Source organism: Symphalangus syndactylus, chromosome 7, assembly GCF_028878055.3.
Source record: "Symphalangus syndactylus isolate Jambi chromosome 7, NHGRI_mSymSyn1-v2.1_pri, whole genome shotgun sequence".
NCBI lineage: Eukaryota > Metazoa > Chordata > Mammalia > Primates > Hylobatidae > Symphalangus > Symphalangus syndactylus.
The window spans coordinates 145,498,300-145,516,377 of record NC_072429.2 but is presented as its reverse complement, the minus strand read 5'-3'; positions in this window follow the sequence as shown (position 1 = coordinate 145,516,377).

Here is an 18,078-nt window from a genome sequence, read left to right as displayed (position 1 = left end):
ATGCTTCTGTGTAGTTTATATTTGAACATATTCTCTTTTCCACTATTACCCACTTAGCGCTACGAATGTCCAGTTGCATTTTCTACAGACAGAGTGTTTCAAAACTGCTCAATCAAAAGTATGGTTTAACTCTGTTAGCTGTATGCTCAGATCAGAAAGAAGTTTCACAGAAAGCTTCTGTGTAGTTTATATTTGAATATATTCCTTTTTCCACTACTACGCTCTTAGCGCTTCAAATGTCCAGTTGCATTTTCAACAGAAAGAGTGTTCAGATCTGCTCAATCAAAAGTATGGTTTAACTCTGTTAGCTGAATGCACAGATCAGAAAGAAGTTTCACCGAATGATTCTGTGTAGTTTATATTTGAAGACATTCCTTTTTCCACTATTACCCTCTTAGCGCTCCGCCTCTCCACTTGCATTTTCTACAAAAAGAGTGTTTCATAACTGCTCAATCAAAAATATGTTTTATCTCTGTTAACTGAATTTACAGATCAGAAATAAGTTTCACAGAATGCATCTGTGTAGTTTTTATTTGAAGATATTCTTTTTCCCAATGTAGGCCTCTTAGCGCTTAGCATGTCCAATTGCAGTTTCTACAGAAAGAGTGTTTCAGAACGGCTGAATCAAAAGTAAGGTTCAACTCGGTTAGTTGAATGCACAGAACAGAAAGAATTTTCACAGAATGCTACTGTGTAGTTTATATTTGAATATATTCCTTTTTCCACTATTACCCTCTTAGCGCTCCGAATGTCCACTTGCATTTTCTACAGAAAGAGTGTTCAGAACTGCGCAATCAAAAGTATGGTTTTACTCTGTTAGCTTAATGAACATATCAGAAATAAGTTTCACACAATGCTTCTGTGTAGTTTTTATTTGAAGATATTATTTTTCCCAATAGAGGCCTCTTAGCGCTCAGAATGTCCAATTGCAGTTTCTACAGAAAGAGTGTTTCAGAAAGGCTCAATCAAAGTAAGGTTCAACTATGTTAGTTGAATGCACAGAACAGAAAGAAGTTTCATACAATGCTTCTGTGTAGTTTATATTTGAAAATATTCTTTTTTCCACTATTACCCACTTAGCGCTACGAATGTCCAGTTGCATTTTCTACAGACAGAGTGTTTCAAAACTGCTCAATCAAAAGTATGGTTTAACTCTGTTAGCTGAATGCTCAGTTCAGAAAGAAGTTTCACAGAATGCTTCTGTGTAGTTTATATTTGAATATATTCCTTTTTCCACTACTACTCTCTTAGCGCTCCAAATGTCCAGTTGCATTTTCTACAGAAAGAGTGTTCAGATCTGCTCAATCAAAAGTATGGTTTAACTCTGTTAGCTGAATGCTCAGATCAGAAAGAAGTTTCACAGAATGCTTCTGTGTAGTTTATATTTGAATATATTCCTTTTTCCACTACTACGCTCTTAGCGCTCCAAATGTCCAGTTGCATTTTCAACAGAAAGAGTGTTCAGATCTGCTCAATCAAAAGTATGGTTTAACTCTGTTAGCTGAATGCACAGATCAGAAAGAAGTTTCACCGAATGATTCTGTGTAGTTTATATTTGAAGACATTCCTTTTTCCACTATTACCCTCTTAGCGCTCCGAATCTCCACTTGCATTTTCTACAAAATGAGTGTTTCATAACTGCTCAATCAAAAATATGTTTTATCTCTGTTAACTGAATTTACAGATCAGAAATAAGTTTCACAGAATGCATCTGTGTAGTTTTTATTTGAAGATATTCTTTTTCCCAATGTAGGCCTCTTAGCGCTTAGCATGTCCAATTGCAGTTTCTACAGAAAGAGTGTTTCAGAACGGGTCAATCAAAAGTAAGGTTCAACTCTGTTAGTTGAATGCACAGAACAGAAAGTATTTTCACAGAATGCTACTGTGTAGTTTATATTTGAATATATTCCTTTTTCCACTATTACCCTCTTAGCGCTCCGAATGTCCACTTGCATTTTCTACAGAAAGAGTGTTCAGAACTGCGCAATCAAAAGTATGGTTTAACTCTGTTAGCTTAATGAACATATCAGAAATAAGTTTCACACAATGCTTCTGTGTAGTTTTTATTTGAAGATATTATTTTCCCCAATAGAGGCCTCTTAGCGCTCAGAATGTCCAATTGCAGTTTCTACAGAAAGAGTGTTTCAGAAAGGCTCAATCAAAAATAAGGTTCAACTCTGTTAGTTGAATGCACAGAACAGAAAGAAGTTTCATACAATGCTTCTGTGTAGTTTATATTTGAACATATTCTTTTTTCCACTATTACCCACTTAGCGCTACGAATGTCCAGTTGCATTTTCTACAGACAGAGTGTTTCAAAACTGCTCAATCAAAAGTATGGTTTAACTCTGTTAGCTGAATGTTCAGATCAGAAAGAAGTTTCACAGAATGCTTCTGTGTAGTTTATATTTGAATATATTACTTTTTCCACTACTACGCTCTTAGCGCTCCAAATGTCCAGTTGCATTTTCAACAGAAAGAGTGTTCAGATCTGCTCAATCAAATGTATCGTTTAACTCTGTTAGCTGAATGCACAGATCAGAAAGAAGTTTCACCGAATGATTCTGTGTAGTTTATATTTGAAGACATTCCTTTTTCCACTATTACCCTCTTAGCGCTCCGAATCTCCACTTGCATTTTCTACAAAAAGAGTATTTCATAACTGCTCAATCAAAAATATGTTTTATCTCTGTTAACTGAATTTACAGATCAGAAATAAGTTTCACAGAATGCATCTGTGTAGTTTTTATTTGAAGATATTCTTTTTCCCAATGTAGGCCTCTTAGCGCTTAGCATGTCCAATTGCAGTTTCTACAGAAAGAGTGTTTCAGAACGGCTCAATCAAAAGTAAGGTTCAACTCTGTTAGTTGAATGCACAGAACAGAAAGAATTTTCACAGAATGCTACTGTGTAGTTTATATTTGAATATATTCCTTTTTCCACTATTACCCTCTTAGCGCTCCGAATGTCCACTTGCATTTTCTACAGAAAGAGTGTTCAGAACTGCGCAATCAAAAGCATGGTTTAACTCTGTTAGCTTAATGAACATATCAGAAATAAGTTTCACACAATGCTTCTGTGTAGTTTTTATTTGAAGATATTTTTTTTCCCAATATTGGCCTTTTAGCGCTGAGAATGTCCAATTGCAGTTTCTACAGAAAGAGTGTTTCAGAAAGGCTCAATCAAAACTAAGGTTCAACTCTGTTAGTTGAATGCACAGAACAGAAAGAAGTTTCATACAATGCTTCTGTGTAGTTTATATTTGAACATATTCTTTTTTCCACTATTACCCACTTAGCGCTACGAATGTCCAGTTGCATTTTCTACAGACAGAGTGTTTCAAAACTGCTCAATCAAAAGTATGGTTTAACTCTGTTAGCTGAATGCTCAGATCAGAAAGAAGTTTCACAGAATGCTTCTGTGTAGTTTATATTTGAATATATTCCTTTTTCCACTACTACTCTCTTAGCGCTCCAAATGTCCAGTTGCATTTTCTACAGAAAGAGTGTTCAGATCTGCTCAATCAAAAGTATGTTTTAACTCTGTTAGCTGAATGCACAGATCAGAAAGAAGTTTCACAGAATGATTCTGTGTAGTTTATATTTGAAGACATTCCTTTTTCCACTATTACCCTCTTAGCGCTCCGAATATCCACTTGCATTTTCTACAGAAAGAGTGTTTCAGAACGGCTCAATCAAAACTAAGGTTCAACTCTTTTAGTTGAACAAACAGAACAGAAAGAAGTTTCACACAATTCTTCTGTGTAGTTTTTATTTGTAGACATTATTTTTCCCAATATAGGCCTCTTAGCGCTCAGAATGTCCAATTGCAGTTTCTACAGAAAGAGTGTTTCAGAACGGCTCAATCAAAAGTAAGGTTCAACTCAGTTAGTTGAATGCACAGAACAGAAAGAAGTTTCATACAATGCTTCCGTGTAGTTTATATTTGAACATATTCTCTTTTCCACTATTACCCACTTAGCGCTACGAATGTCCAGTTGCATTTTTTACAGACAGAGTGTTTCAAAACTGCTCAATCAAAAGTATGGTTTAACTCTGTTAGCTGTATGCTCAGATCAGAAAGAAGTTTCACAGAATGCTTCTGTGTAGTTTATATTTGAATATATTCCTTTTTCCACTACTACGCTCTTAGCGCTCCAAATGTCCAGTTGCATTTTCAACAGAAAGAGTGTTCAGATCTGCTCAATCAAAAGTATGGTTTAACTCTGTTAGCTGAATGCACAGATCAGAAAGAAATTTCACCGAATGATTCTGTGTAGTTTATATATGAAGACATTCCTTTTTCCACTATTACCCTCTTAGCGCTCCGAATCTCCACTTGCATTTTCTACAAAAAGAGTGTCTCATAACTGCTCAATCAAAAATATGTTTTATCTCTGTTAACTGAATTTACAGATCAGAAATAAGTTTCACAGAATGCATCTGTGTAGTTTTTATTTGAAGATATTCTTTTTCCCAATGTAGGCCTCTTAGCGCTTAGCATGTCCAATTGCAGTTTCTACAGAAAGAGTGTTTCAGAACGGCTCAATCAAAAGTAAGGTTCAACTCTGTTAGTTGAATGCACAGAACAGAAAGAATTTTCACAGAATGCTACTGTGTAGTTTATATTTGAATATATTCCTTTTTCCACTATTACCCTCTTAGCGCTCCGAATGTCCACTTGCATTTTCTACAGAAAGAGTGTTCAGAACTGCGCAATCAAAAGTATGGTTTTACTCTGTTAGCTTAATGAACATATCAGAAATAAGTTTCACACAATGCTTCTGTGTAGTTTTTATTTGAAGATATTATTTTTCCCAATAGAGGCCTCTTAGCGCTCAGAATGTCCAATTGCAGTTTCTACAGAAAGAGTGTTTCAGAAAGGCTCAATCAAAGTAAGGTTCAACTATGTTAGTTGAATGCACAGAACAGAAAGAAGTTTCATACAATGCTTCTGTGTAGTTTATATTTGAAAATATTCTTTTTTCCACTATTACCCACTTAGCGCTACGAATGTCCAGTTGCATTTTCTACAGACAGAGTGTTTCAAAACTGCTCAATCAAAAGTATGGTTTAACTCTGTTAGCTGAATGCTCAGTTCAGAAAGAAGTTTCACAGAATGCTTCTGTGTAGTTTATATTTGAATATATTCCTTTTTCCACTACTACTCTCTTAGCGCTCCAAATGTCCAGTTGCATTTTCTACAGAAAGAGTGTTCAGATCTGCTCAATCAAAAGTATGGTTTAACTCTGTTAGCTGAATGCTCAGATCAGAAAGAAGTTTCACAGAATGCTTCTGTGTAGTTTATATTTGAATATATTCCTTTTTCCACTACTACGCTCTTAGCGCTCCAAATGTCCAGTTGCATTTTCAACAGAAAGAGTGTTCAGATCTGCTCAATCAAAAGTATGGTTTAACTCTGTTAGCTGAATGCACAGATCAGAAAGAAGTTTCACCGAATGATTCTGTGTAGTTTATATTTGAAGACATTCCTTTTTCCACTATTACCCTCTTAGCGCTCCGAATCTCCACTTGCATTTTCTACAAAAAGAGTGTTTCATAACTGCTCAATCAAAAATATGTTTTATCTCTGTTAACTGAATTTACAGATCAGAAATAAGTTTCACAGAATGCATCTGTGTAGTTTTTATTTGAAGATATTCTTTTTCCCAATGTAGGCCTCTTAGCGCTTAGCATGTCCAATTGCAGTTTCTACAGAAAGAGTGTTTCAGAACGGGTCAATCAAAAGTAAGGTTCAACTCTGTTAGTTGAATGCACAGAACAGAAAGTATTTTCACAGAATGCTACTGTGTAGTTTATATTTGAATATATTCCTTTTTCCACTATTACCCTCTTAGCGCTCCGAATGTCCACTTGCATTTTCTACAGAAAGAGTGTTCAGAACTGCGCAATCAAAAGTATGGTTTAACTCTGTTAGCTTAATGAACATATCAGAAATAAGTTTCACACAATGCTTCTGTGTAGTTTTTATTTGAAGATATTATTTTCCCCAATAGAGGCCTCTTAGCGCTCAGAATGTCCAATTGCAGTTTCTACAGAAAGAGTGTTTCAGAAAGGCTCAATCAAAAATAAGGTTCAACTCTGTTAGTTGAATGCACAGAACAGAAAGAAGTTTCATACAATGCTTCTGTGTAGTTTATATTTGAACATATTCTTTTTTCCACTATTACCCACTTAGCGCTACGAATGTCCAGTTGCATTTTCTACAGACAGAGTGTTTCAAAACTGCTCAATCAAAAGTATGGTTTAACTCTGTTAGCTGAATGTTCAGATCAGAAAGAAGTTTCACAGAATGCTTCTGTGTAGTTTATATTTGAATATATTACTTTTTCCACTACTACGCTCTTAGCGCTCCAAATGTCCAGTTGCATTTTCAACAGAAAGAGTGTTCAGATCTGCTCAATCAAATGTATCGTTTAACTCTGTTAGCTGAATGCACAGATCAGAAAGAAGTTTCACCGAATGATTCTGTGTAGTTTATATTTGAAGACATTCCTTTTTCCACTATTACCCTCTTAGCGCTCCGAATCTCCACTTGCATTTTCTACAAAAAGAGTATTTCATAACTGCTCAATCAAAAATATGTTTTATCTCTGTTAACTGAATTTACAGATCAGAAATAAGTTTCACAGAATGCATCTGTGTAGTTTTTATTTGAAGATATTCTTTTTCCCAATGTAGGCCTCTTAGCGCTTAGCATGTCCAATTGCAGTTTCTACAGAAAGAGTGTTTCAGAACGGCTCAATCAAAAGTAAGGTTCAACTCTGTTAGTTGAATGCACAGAACAGAAAGAATTTTCACAGAATGCTACTGTGTAGTTTATATTTGAATATATTCCTTTTTCCACTATTACCCTCTTAGCGCTCCGAATGTCCACTTGCATTTTCTACAGAAAGAGTGTTCAGAACTGTGCAATCAAAAGCATGGTTTAACTCTGTTAGCTTAATGAACATATCAGAAATAAGTTTCACACAATGCTTCTGTGTAGTTTTTATTTGAAGATATTTTTTTTCCCAATATTGGCCTTTTAGCGCTGAGAATGTCCAATTGCAGTTTCTACAGAAAGAGTGTTTCAGAAAGGCTCAATCAAAACTAAGGTTCAACTCTGTTAGTTGAATGCACAGAACAGAAAGAAGTTTCATACAATGCTTCTGTGTAGTTTATATTTGAACATATTCTTTTTTCCACTATTACCCACTTAGCGCTACGAATGTCCAGTTGCATTTTCTACAGACAGAGTGTTTCAAAACTGCTCAATCAAAAGTATGGTTTCACTCTGTTAGCTGAATGCTCAGATCAGAAAGAAGTTTCACAGAATGCTTCTGTGTAGTTTATATTTGAATATATTCCTTTTTCCACTACTACTCTCTTAGCGCTCCAAATGTCCAGTTGCATTTTCTACAGAAAGAGTGTTCAGATCTGCTCAATCAAAAGTATGGTTTAACTCTGTTAGGTGAATGCACAGATCAGAAAGAAGTTTCACAGAATGATTCTGTGTAGTTTATATTTGAAGACATTCCTTTTTCCACTATTACCCTCTTAGCGCTCCGAATATCCACTTGCATTTTCTACAGAAAGAGTGTTTCAGAACGGCTCAATCAAAACTAAGGTTCAACTCTTTTAGTTGAACAAACAGAACAGAAAGAAGTTTCACACAATTCTTCTGTGTAGTTTTTATTTGTAGACATTATTTTTCCCAATATAGGCCTCTTAGCGCTCAGAATGTCCAATTGCAGTTTCTACAGAAAGAGTGTTTCAGAACGGCTCAATCAAAAGTAAGGTTCAACTCAGTTAGTTGAATGCACAGAACAGAAAGAAGTTTCATACAATGCTTCCGTGTAGTTTATATTTGAACATATTCTCTTTTCCACTATTACCCACTTAGCGCTACGAATGTCCAGTTGCATTTTTTACAGACAGAGTGTTTCAAAACTGCTCAATCAAAAGTATGGTTTAACTCTGTTAGCTGTATGCTCAGATCAGAAAGAAGTTTCACAGAATGCTTCTGTGTAGTTTATATTTGAATATATTCCTTTTTCCACTACTACGCTCTTAGCGCTCCAAATGTCCAGTTGCATTTTCAACAGAAAGAGTGTTCAGATCTGCTCAATCAAAAGTATGGTTTAACTCTGTTAGCTGAATGCACAGATCAGAAAGAAGTTTCACCGAATGATTCTGTGTAGTTTATATTTGAAGACATTCCTTTTTCCACTATTACCCTCTTAGCGCTCCGAATCTCCACTTGCATTTTCTACAAAAAGAGTGTTTCATAACTGCTCAATCAAAAATATGTTTTATCTCTGTTAACTGAATTTACAGATCAGAAATAAGTTTCACAGAATGCATCTGTGTAGTTTTTATTTGAAGATATTCTTTTTCCCAATGTAGGCCTCTTAGCGCTTAGCATGTCCAATTGCAGTTTCTACAGAAAGAGTGTTTCAGAACGGCTCAATCAAAAGTAAGGTTCAACTCTGTTAGTTGAATGCACAGAACAGAAAGAATTTTCACAGAATGCTACTGTGTAGTTTATATTTGAATATATTCCTTTTTCCACTATTACCCTCTTAGCGCTCCGAATGTCCACTTGCATTTTCTACAGAAAGAGTGTTCAGAACTGCGCAATCAAAAGTATGGTTTTACTCTGTTAGCTTAATGAACATATCAGAAATAAGTTTCACACAATGCTTCTGTGTAGTTTTTATTTGAAGATATTATTTTTCCCAATAGAGGCCTCTTAGCGCTCAGAATGTCCAATTGCAGTTTCTACAGAAAGAGTGTTTCAGAAAGGCTCAATCAAAGTAAGGTTCAACTATGTTAGTTGAATGCACAGAACAGAAAGAAGTTTCATACAATGCTTCTGTGTAGTTTATATTTGAACATATTCTTTTTTCCACTATTACCCACTTAGCGCTACGAATGTCCAGTTGCATTTTCTACAGACAGAGTGTTTCAAAACTGCTCAATCAAAAGTATGGTTTAACTCTGTTAGCTGAATGCTCAGTTCAGAAAGAAGTTTCACAGAATGCTTCTGTGTAGTTTATATTTGAATATATTCCTTTTTCCACTACTACTCTCTTAGCGCTCCAAATGTCCAGTTGCATTTTCTACAGAAAGAGTGTTCAGATCTGCTCAGTCAAAAGTATGGTTTAACTCTGTTAGTTGAATGCACAGATCAGAAAGAAGTTTCACAGAATGATTCTGTGTAGTTTATATTTGGAGACATTCCTTTTTTCACTATTACCCTCTTAGCGCTCCGAATCTCCACTTGCATTTTCTACAGAAAGAGTGTTTCAGAACGGCTCAATCAAAACTAAGGTTCAACTCTTTTAGTTGAACAAACAGAACAGAAAGAAGTTTCACACAATTCTTCTGTGTAGTTTTTATTTGTAGACTTTCTTTTTCCCAATATAGGCCTCTTAGCGCTCAGAATGTCCAATTGCAGTTTCTACAGAAAGAGTGTTTCAGAACGGCTCAATCAAAAGTAAGGTTCAACCCTGTTAGTTGAATGCACAGAACAGAAAGTAGTTTCATACAATGCTTCTGTGTAGTTTATATTTGAACATATTCTTTTTTCCACTATTACCCACTTAGCGCTACGAATGTCCAGTTGCATTTTCTACAGACAGAGTGTTTCAAAACTGCTCAATCAAAAGTATGGTTTAACTCTGTTAGCTGAATGCTCAGATCAGAAAGAAGTTTCACAGAATGCTTCTGTGTAGTTTATATTTGAATATATTCCTTTTTCCACTACTACGCTCTTAGCGCTCCAAATGTCCAGTTGCATTTTCAACTGAAAGAGAGTTCAGATCTGCTCAATCAAATGTATGGTTTACCTCTGTTAGCTGAATGCACAGATCAGAAAGAAGTTTCACCGAATGATTCTGTGTAGTTTATATTTGAAGACATTCCTTTTTCAACTATTACCCTCTTAGCGCTCCGAATCTCCACTTGCATTTTCTACAAAAAGAGTATTTCATAACTGCTCAATCAAAAATATGTTTTATCTCTGTTAACTGAATTTACAGATCAGAAATAAGTTTCACAGAATGCATCTGTGTAGTTTTTATTTGAAGATATTCTTTTTCCCAATGTAGGCCTCTTAGCGCTTAGCATGTCCAATTGCAGTTTCTACAGAAAGAGTGTTTCAGAACGGCTCAATCAAAAGTAAGGTTCAACTCTGTTAGTTGAATGCACAGAACAGAAAGAATTTTCACAGAATGCTACTGTGTAGTTTATATTTGAATATATTCCTTTTTCCACTATTACCCTCTTAGCGCTCCGAATGTACACTTGCATTTTCTACAGAAAGAGTGTTCAGAACTGCGCAATCAAAAGCATGGTTTAACTCTGTTAGCTTAATGAACATATCAGAAATAAGTTTCACACAATGCTTCTGTGTAGTTTTTATTTGAAGATATTTTTTTTCCCAATATTGGCCTTTTAGCGCTGAGAATGTCCAATTGCAGTTTCTACAGAAAGAGTGTTTCAGAAAGGCTCAATCAAAACTAAGGTTCAACTCTGTTAGTTGAATGCACAGAACAGAAAGAAGTTTCATACAATGCTTCTGTGTAGTTTATATTTGAACATATTCTTTTTTCCACTATTACCCACTTAGCGCTACGAATGTCCAGTTGCATTTTCTACAGACAGAGTGTTTCAAAACTGCTCAATCAAAAGTATGGTTTAACTCTGTTAGCTGAATGCTCAGATCAGAAAGAAGTTTCACAGAATGCTTCTGTGTAGTTTATATTTGAATATATTCCTTTTTCCACTACTACTCTCTTAGTGCTCCAAATGTCCAGTTGCACTTTCTACAGAAAGAGTGTTCAGATCTGCTCAATCAAAAGTATGGTTTAACTCTGTTAGCTGAATGCACAGATCAGAAAGAAGTTTCACAGAATGATCCTGTGTAGTTTATATTTGAAGACATTCCTTTTTGCACTATTACCCTCTTAGCGCTCCGAATATCCACTTGCATTTTCTACAGAAAGAGTGTTTCAGAACGGCTCAATCAAAACTAAGGTTCAACTCTTTTAGTTGAACAAACAGAACAGAAAGAAGTTTCACACAATTCTTCTGTGTAGTTTTTATTTGTAGACATTATTTTTCCCAATATAGGCCTCTTAGCGCTCAGAATGTCCAATTGCAGTTTCTACAGAAAGAGTGTTTCAGAACGGCTCAATCAAAAGTAAGGTTCAACTCAGTTAGTTGAATGCACAGAACAGAAAGAAGTTTCATACAATGCTTCCGTGTGGTTTATATTTGAACATATTCTCTTTTCCACTATTACGCACTTAGCGCTACGAATGTCCAGTTGCATTTTTTACAGACAGAGTGTTTCAAAACTGCTCAATCAAAAGTATGGTTAAACTCTGTTAGCTGTATGCTCAGATCAGAAAGAAGTTTCACAGAATGCTTCTGTGTAGTTTATATTTGAATATATTCCTTTTTGCACTACTACGCTCTTAGCGCTCCAAATGTCCAGTTGCATTTTCAACAGAAAGAGTGTTCAGATCTGCTCAATCAAAAGTATGGTTTAACTCTGTTAGGTGAATGCACAGATCAGAAGGACGTTTCACCGAATGATTCTGTGTAGTTTATATTTGAAGACATTCCTTTTTCCACTATTACCCTCTTAGCGCTCCGAATCTCCACTTGCATTTTCTACAAAAAGAGTGTTTCATAACTGCTCAATCAAAAATATGTTTTATCTCTGTTAACTGAATTTACAGATCAGAAATAAGTTTCACAGAATGCATCTGTGTAGTTTTTATTTGAAGATATTCTTTTTCCCAATGTAGGCCTCTTAGCGCTTAGCATGTCCAATTGCAGTTTCTACAGAAAGAGTGTTTCAGAACGGCTCAATCAAAAGTAAGGTTCAACTCTGTTAGTTGAATGCACAGAACAGAAAGAATTTTCACAGAATGCTACTGTGTAGTTTATATTTGAATATATTCCTTTTTCCACTATTACCCTCTTAGCGCTCCGAATGTCCACTTGCATTTTCTACAGAAAGAGTGTTCAGAACTGCGCAATCAAAAGTATGGTTTAACTCTGTTAGCTTAATGAACATATCAGAAATAAGTTTCACACAATGCTTCTGTGTAGTTTTTATTTGAAGATATTATTTTCCCCAATAGAGGCCTCTTAGCGCTCAGAATGTCCAATTGCAGTTTCTACAGAAAGAGTGTTTCAGAAAGGCTCAATCAAAAATAAGGTTCAACTCTGTTAGTTGAATGCACAGAACAGAAAGAAGTTTCATACAATGCTTCTGTGTAGTTTATATTTGAACATATTCTTTTTTCCACTATTACCCACTTAGCGCTACGAATGTCCAGTTGCATTTTCTACAGACAGAGTGTTTCAAAACTGCTCAATCAAAAGTATGGTTTAACTCTGTTAGCTGAATGTTCAGATCAGAAAGAAGTTTCACAGAATGCTTCTGTGTAGTTTATATTTGAATATATTACTTTTTCCACTACTACGCTCTTAGCGCTCCAAATGTCCAGTTGCATTTTCAACAGAAAGAGTGTTCAGATCTGCTCAATCAAATGTATGGTTTAACTCTGTTAGCTGAATGCACAGATCAGAAAGAAGTTTCACCGAATGATTCTGTGTAGTTTATATTTGAAGACATTCCTTTTTCCACTATTACCCTCTTAGCGCTCCGAATCTCCACTTGCATTTTCTACAGAAAGAGTGTTTCAGAACGGCTCAATCAAAACTAAGGTTCAACTCTTTTAGTTGAACAAACAGAACAGAAAGAAGTTTCACACAATTCTTCTGTGTAGTTTTTATTTGTAGACATTCTTTTTCCCAATATAGGCCTCTTAGCGCTCAGAATGTCCAATTGCAGTTTCTACAGAAAGAGTGTTTCAGAACGGCTCAATCAAAAGTAAGGTTCAACTCTGTTAGTTGAATGCACAGAACAGAAAGAAGTTTCATACAATGCTTCTGTGTAGTTTATATTTGAACATATTCTTTTTTCCACTATTACCCACTTAGCGCTACGAATGTCCAGTTGCATTTTCTACAGACAGAGTGTTTCAAAACTGCTCAATCAAAAGTATGGTTTAACTCTGTTAGCTGAATGCTCAGATCAGAAAGAAGTTTCACAGAATGCTTCTGTGTAGTTTATATTTGAATATATTCCTTTTTCCACTAATACGCGCTTAGCGCTCCAATTGTCCAGTTGCATTTTCCACAGAAAGAGTGTTCAGATCTGCTCAATCAAAAGTACGGTTTAACTCTGTTAGCTGAATGCACAGATCAGAAAGAAGTTTCACCGAATGATTCTGTGTAGTTTATATTTGAAGACATTCCTTTTTCCACTATTACCCTCTTAGCGCTCCGAATCTCCACTTGCATTTTCTACAAAAAGAGTGTCTCATAACTGCTCAATCAAAAATATGTTTTATCTCTGTTAACTGAATTTACAGATCAGAAATAAGTTTCACAGAATGCATCTGTGTAGTTTTTTTTGAAGATATTCTTTTTCCCAATGTAAGCCTCTTAGCGCTTAGCATGTCCAATTGCAGTTTCTACAGAAAGAGTGTTTCAGAACGGCTCAATGAAAAGTAAGGTTCAACTCTGTTAGTTGAATGCACAGAACAGAAAGAATTTTCACAAAATGCTACTGTGTAGTTTATATTTGAATATATTCCTTTTTCCACTATTACCCTCTTAGCGCTCCGAATGTCCACTTGCATTTTCTACAGAAAGAGTGTTCAGAACTGCGCAATCAAAAGTATGGTTTAACTCTGTTAGCTTAATGAACATATCAGAAATAAGTTTCACACAATGCTTCTGTGTAGTTTTTATTTGAAGATATTATTTTTCCCAATAGAGGCCTCTTAGCGCTCAGAATGTCCAATTGCAGTTTCTACAGAAAGAGTGTTTCAGAACGGCTCAATCAAAACTAAGGTTCAACTCTGTTAGTTGAATGCACAGAACAGAAAGAATTTTCACAGAATGCTACTGTGTAGTTTATATTTGAATATATTCCTTTTTACACTATTACCCTCTTAGCGCTCCGAATGTCCACTTGCATTTTCTACAGAAAGAGTGTTCAGAACTGCGCAATCAAAAGTATGGTTTAACTCTGTTAGCTTAATGAACATATCAGAAATAAGTTTCACACAATGCTTCTGTGTAGTTTTTATTTGAAGATATTATTTTTCCCAATATAGGCCTCTTAGCGCTCAGAATGTCCAATTGCAGTTTCTACAGAAAGAGTGTTTCAGAAAGGCTCAATCAAAAGTAAGGTTCAACTCTGTTAGTTGAATGCACAGAACAGAAAGTTGTTTCATACAATGCTTCTGTGTAGTTTATATTTGAACATATTTTTTTTCCACTATTACCCACTTAGCGCTACGAATGTCCAGTTGCATTTTCTACAGACAGAGTGTTTCAAAACTGCTCAATCAAAAGTATAGTTTAACTCTGTTAGCTGAACGCTCAGATCAGAAAGAAGTTTCACAGAATGCTTCTGTGTAGTTTATATTTGAATATATTCCTTTTTCCACTAGTACTCTCTTAGCGCTCCAAATGTCCAGTTGCATTTTCTACAGAAAGAGTGTTCAGATCTGCTCAATCAAAAGTATGGTTTAACTCTGTTAGCTGAATGCACAGATCAGAAAGAAGTTTCACAGAATGATTCTGTGTAGTTTATATTTGAAGACATTCCTTTTTCCACTATTACCCTCTTAGCGCTCCGAATCTCCACTTGCATTTTCTACAGAAAGAGTGCTTCAGAACGGCTCAATCAAAACTAAGGTTCAACTCTTTTAGTTGAGCAAACAGAACAGAAAGAAGTTTCACACAATTCTTCTGTGTACTTTTTATTTGTAGACATTCTTTTTCCCAATATAGGCCTCCTAGCGCTCAAAATGTCCAATTGCAGTTTCTACAGAAAGAGTGTTTCAGAACGGCTCAATCAAAAGTAAGGTTCAACTCTGTTAGTTGAATGCACAGAACAGAAAGAAGTTTCATACAATGCTTCTGTGTAGTTTATATTTGAACATATTCTTTTTTCCACTATTACCCACTTAGCGCTACGAATGTCCAGTTGAATTTTCTACAGACAGAGTGTTTCAAAACTGCTCAATCAAAAGTATAGTTTAACTCTGTTAGCTGAATGCTCAGATCAGAAAGAAGTTTCACAGAATGCTTCTGTGTAGTTTATATTTGAATATATTCCTTTTTCCACTAGTACTCTCTTAGCGCTCCAAATGTCCAGTTGCATTTTCTACAGAAAGAGTGTTCAGATCTGCTCAATCAAAAGTATGGTTTAACTCTGTTAGCTGAATGCACAGATCAGAAAGAAGTTTCACAGAATGATTCTGTGTAGTTTATATTTGGAGACATTCCTTTTTCCACTATTACCCTCTTAGCGCTCCGAATCTCCACTTGCATTTTCTACAGAAAGAGTGTTTCAGAACGGCTCAATCAAAACAAAGGTTCAACTCTTTTAGTTGAACAAACAGAACAGAACGAAGTTTCACACAATTCTTCTGTGTAGTTTTTATTTGTAGACATTCTTTTTCCCAATATAGGCCTCCTAGCGCTCAGAATGTCCAATTGCAGTTTCTACAGAAAGAGTGTTTCAGAACGGCTCAATCAAAAGTAAGGTTCAACTCTGTTAGTTGAATGCACAGAACAGAAAGAAGTTTCATACAATGCTTCTGTGTAGTTTATATTTGAACATATTCTTTTTTCCACTATACCCACTTAGCGCTACGAATGTCCAGTTGCATTTTCTACAGACAGAGTGTTTCAAAACTGCTCAATCAGAAGTATGGTTTAACTCTGTTAGCTGAATGCTCAGATCAGAAAGAAGTTTCACAGAATGCTTCTGTGTTGTTTATATTTGAATATATTCCTTTTTCTACTACTACGCTCTTAGCGCTCCAAAGGTCCAGTTGCATTTTCTACAGAAAGAGTGTTCTGTTCTGCTCAATCAAAAGTATGGTTTAACTCTGTTAGCTGAATGCACAGATCAGAAAGAAGTTTCACCGAATGATTCTGTGTAGTTTATATTTGAAGACATTCCTTTTTCCACTATTACCCTCTTAGCGCTCCGAATCTCCACTTGCATTTTCTACAAAAAGAGGGTTTCATAACTGCTCAATCAAAAATATGTTTTATCTCTGTTAACTGAATTTACAGATCAGAAATAAGTTTCACAGAATGCATCTGTGTAGTTTTTATTTGAAGATATTCTTTTTCCCAATGTAGGCCTCTTAGCGCTTACCGTGTCCAATTGCAGTTTCTACAGAAAGAGTGTTTCAGAACGGCTCAATCAAAAGTAAGGTTCAACTCTGTTAGTTGAATGCACAGAACAGAAAGAATTTTCACAGAATGCTACTGTGTTGTTTATATTTGAATATATTCCTTTTTCCACTATTACCCTCTTAGCGCTCCGAATGTCCACTTGCATTTTCTACAGAAAGAGTGTTCAGAACTGTGCAATCAAAAGTATGGTTTAACTCAGTTAGCTTAATGAACATATCAGAAATAAGTTTCACACAATGCTTCTGTGTAGTTTTTATTTGAAGATATTATTTTTCCCAATATAGGCCTCTTAGCGCTCAGAATGTCCAATTCCAGTTTCTACAAAAACAGTGTTTCAGAAAGGCTCAATCAAAAGTAAGTTCAACTCTGTTAGTTGAATGCACAGAACAGAAAGAAGTTTCATACAATGATTCTGTGTAGTTTATATTTGAACGTATTCTTTTTTCCACTATTACCCACTTAGCGCTACGAATGTCCAGCTGCATTTTCTACAGACAGAGTGTTTCAAAACTGCTCAATCAAAAGTATGGTTTAACTCTGTTAGCTGAATGCTCAGATCAGAAAGAAGTTTCACAGAATGCTTCTGTGTAGTTTATATTTGAATATATTCCTTTTTCCACTACTACTCTCTTAGCGCTCCAAATGTCCAGTTGCATTTTCTACAGAAAGAGTGTTCAGATCTGCTCAATCAAAAGTATGGTTTAACTCTGTTAGCTGAATGCACAGATCAGAAAGAAGTTTCACAGAATAATTCTGTGTAGTTTATATTTGGAGACATTCCTTTTTCCACTATTACCCTCTTAGCGCTCCGAATATCCACTTGCATTTTCTACAGAAAGAGTGTTTCAGAACGGCTCAATCAAAACTAAGGTTCTACTCTTTTAGTTGAACAAACAGAACAGAAAGAAGTTTCACACAATTCTTCCCTGTAGTTTTTATTTGTAGACATTCTTTTTCCCAATATAGGCCTCCTAGCGCTCAGAATGTCCAATTGCAGTTTCTACAGAAAGAGTGTTTCAGAACGGCTCAATCAAAAGTAAGGTTCAACTCTGTTAGTTGAATGCACAGAACAGAAAGAAGTTTCATACAATGCTTCTGTGTAGTTTATATTTGAACATATTCTTTTTTCCACTATTACCCACTTAGCGCTACGAATGTCCAGTTGCATTTTCTACAGACAGAGTGTTTCAAAACTGCTCAATCAAAAGTATGGTTTAACTCTGTTAGCTGAATGCTCAGATCAGAAAGAAGTTTCACAGAATGCTTCTGTGTAGTTTATATTTGAATATATTCCTTTTTCCACTACTACGCTCTTAGCGCTCCAAATGTCCAGTTGCATTTTCTACAGAAAGAGTGTTCAGATCTGCTCAATCAAAAGTATGTTTTAACTCTGTTAGCTGAATGCACAGATCAGAAAGAAGTTTCACCGAATGATTCTGTGTAGTTTATATTTGAAGACATTCCTTTTTCCACTATTACCCTCTTAGCGTTCCGAATCTCCACTTGCATTTTCTACAAAAAGAGTGTTTCATAACTGCTCAATCAAAAATATGTTTTATCTCTGTTAACTGAATTTACAGATCAGAAATAATTTTCACAGAATGCTTCTGTGTAGTTTTTATTTGAAGATATTCTTTTTCCCAATGTAGGCCTCTTAGCGCTTAGCATGTCCAATTGCAGTTTCTACAGAAAGAGTGTTTCAGAACGGCTGAATCAAAAGTAAGGTTCAACTCTGTTAGTTGAATGCACAGAACAGAAAGAATTT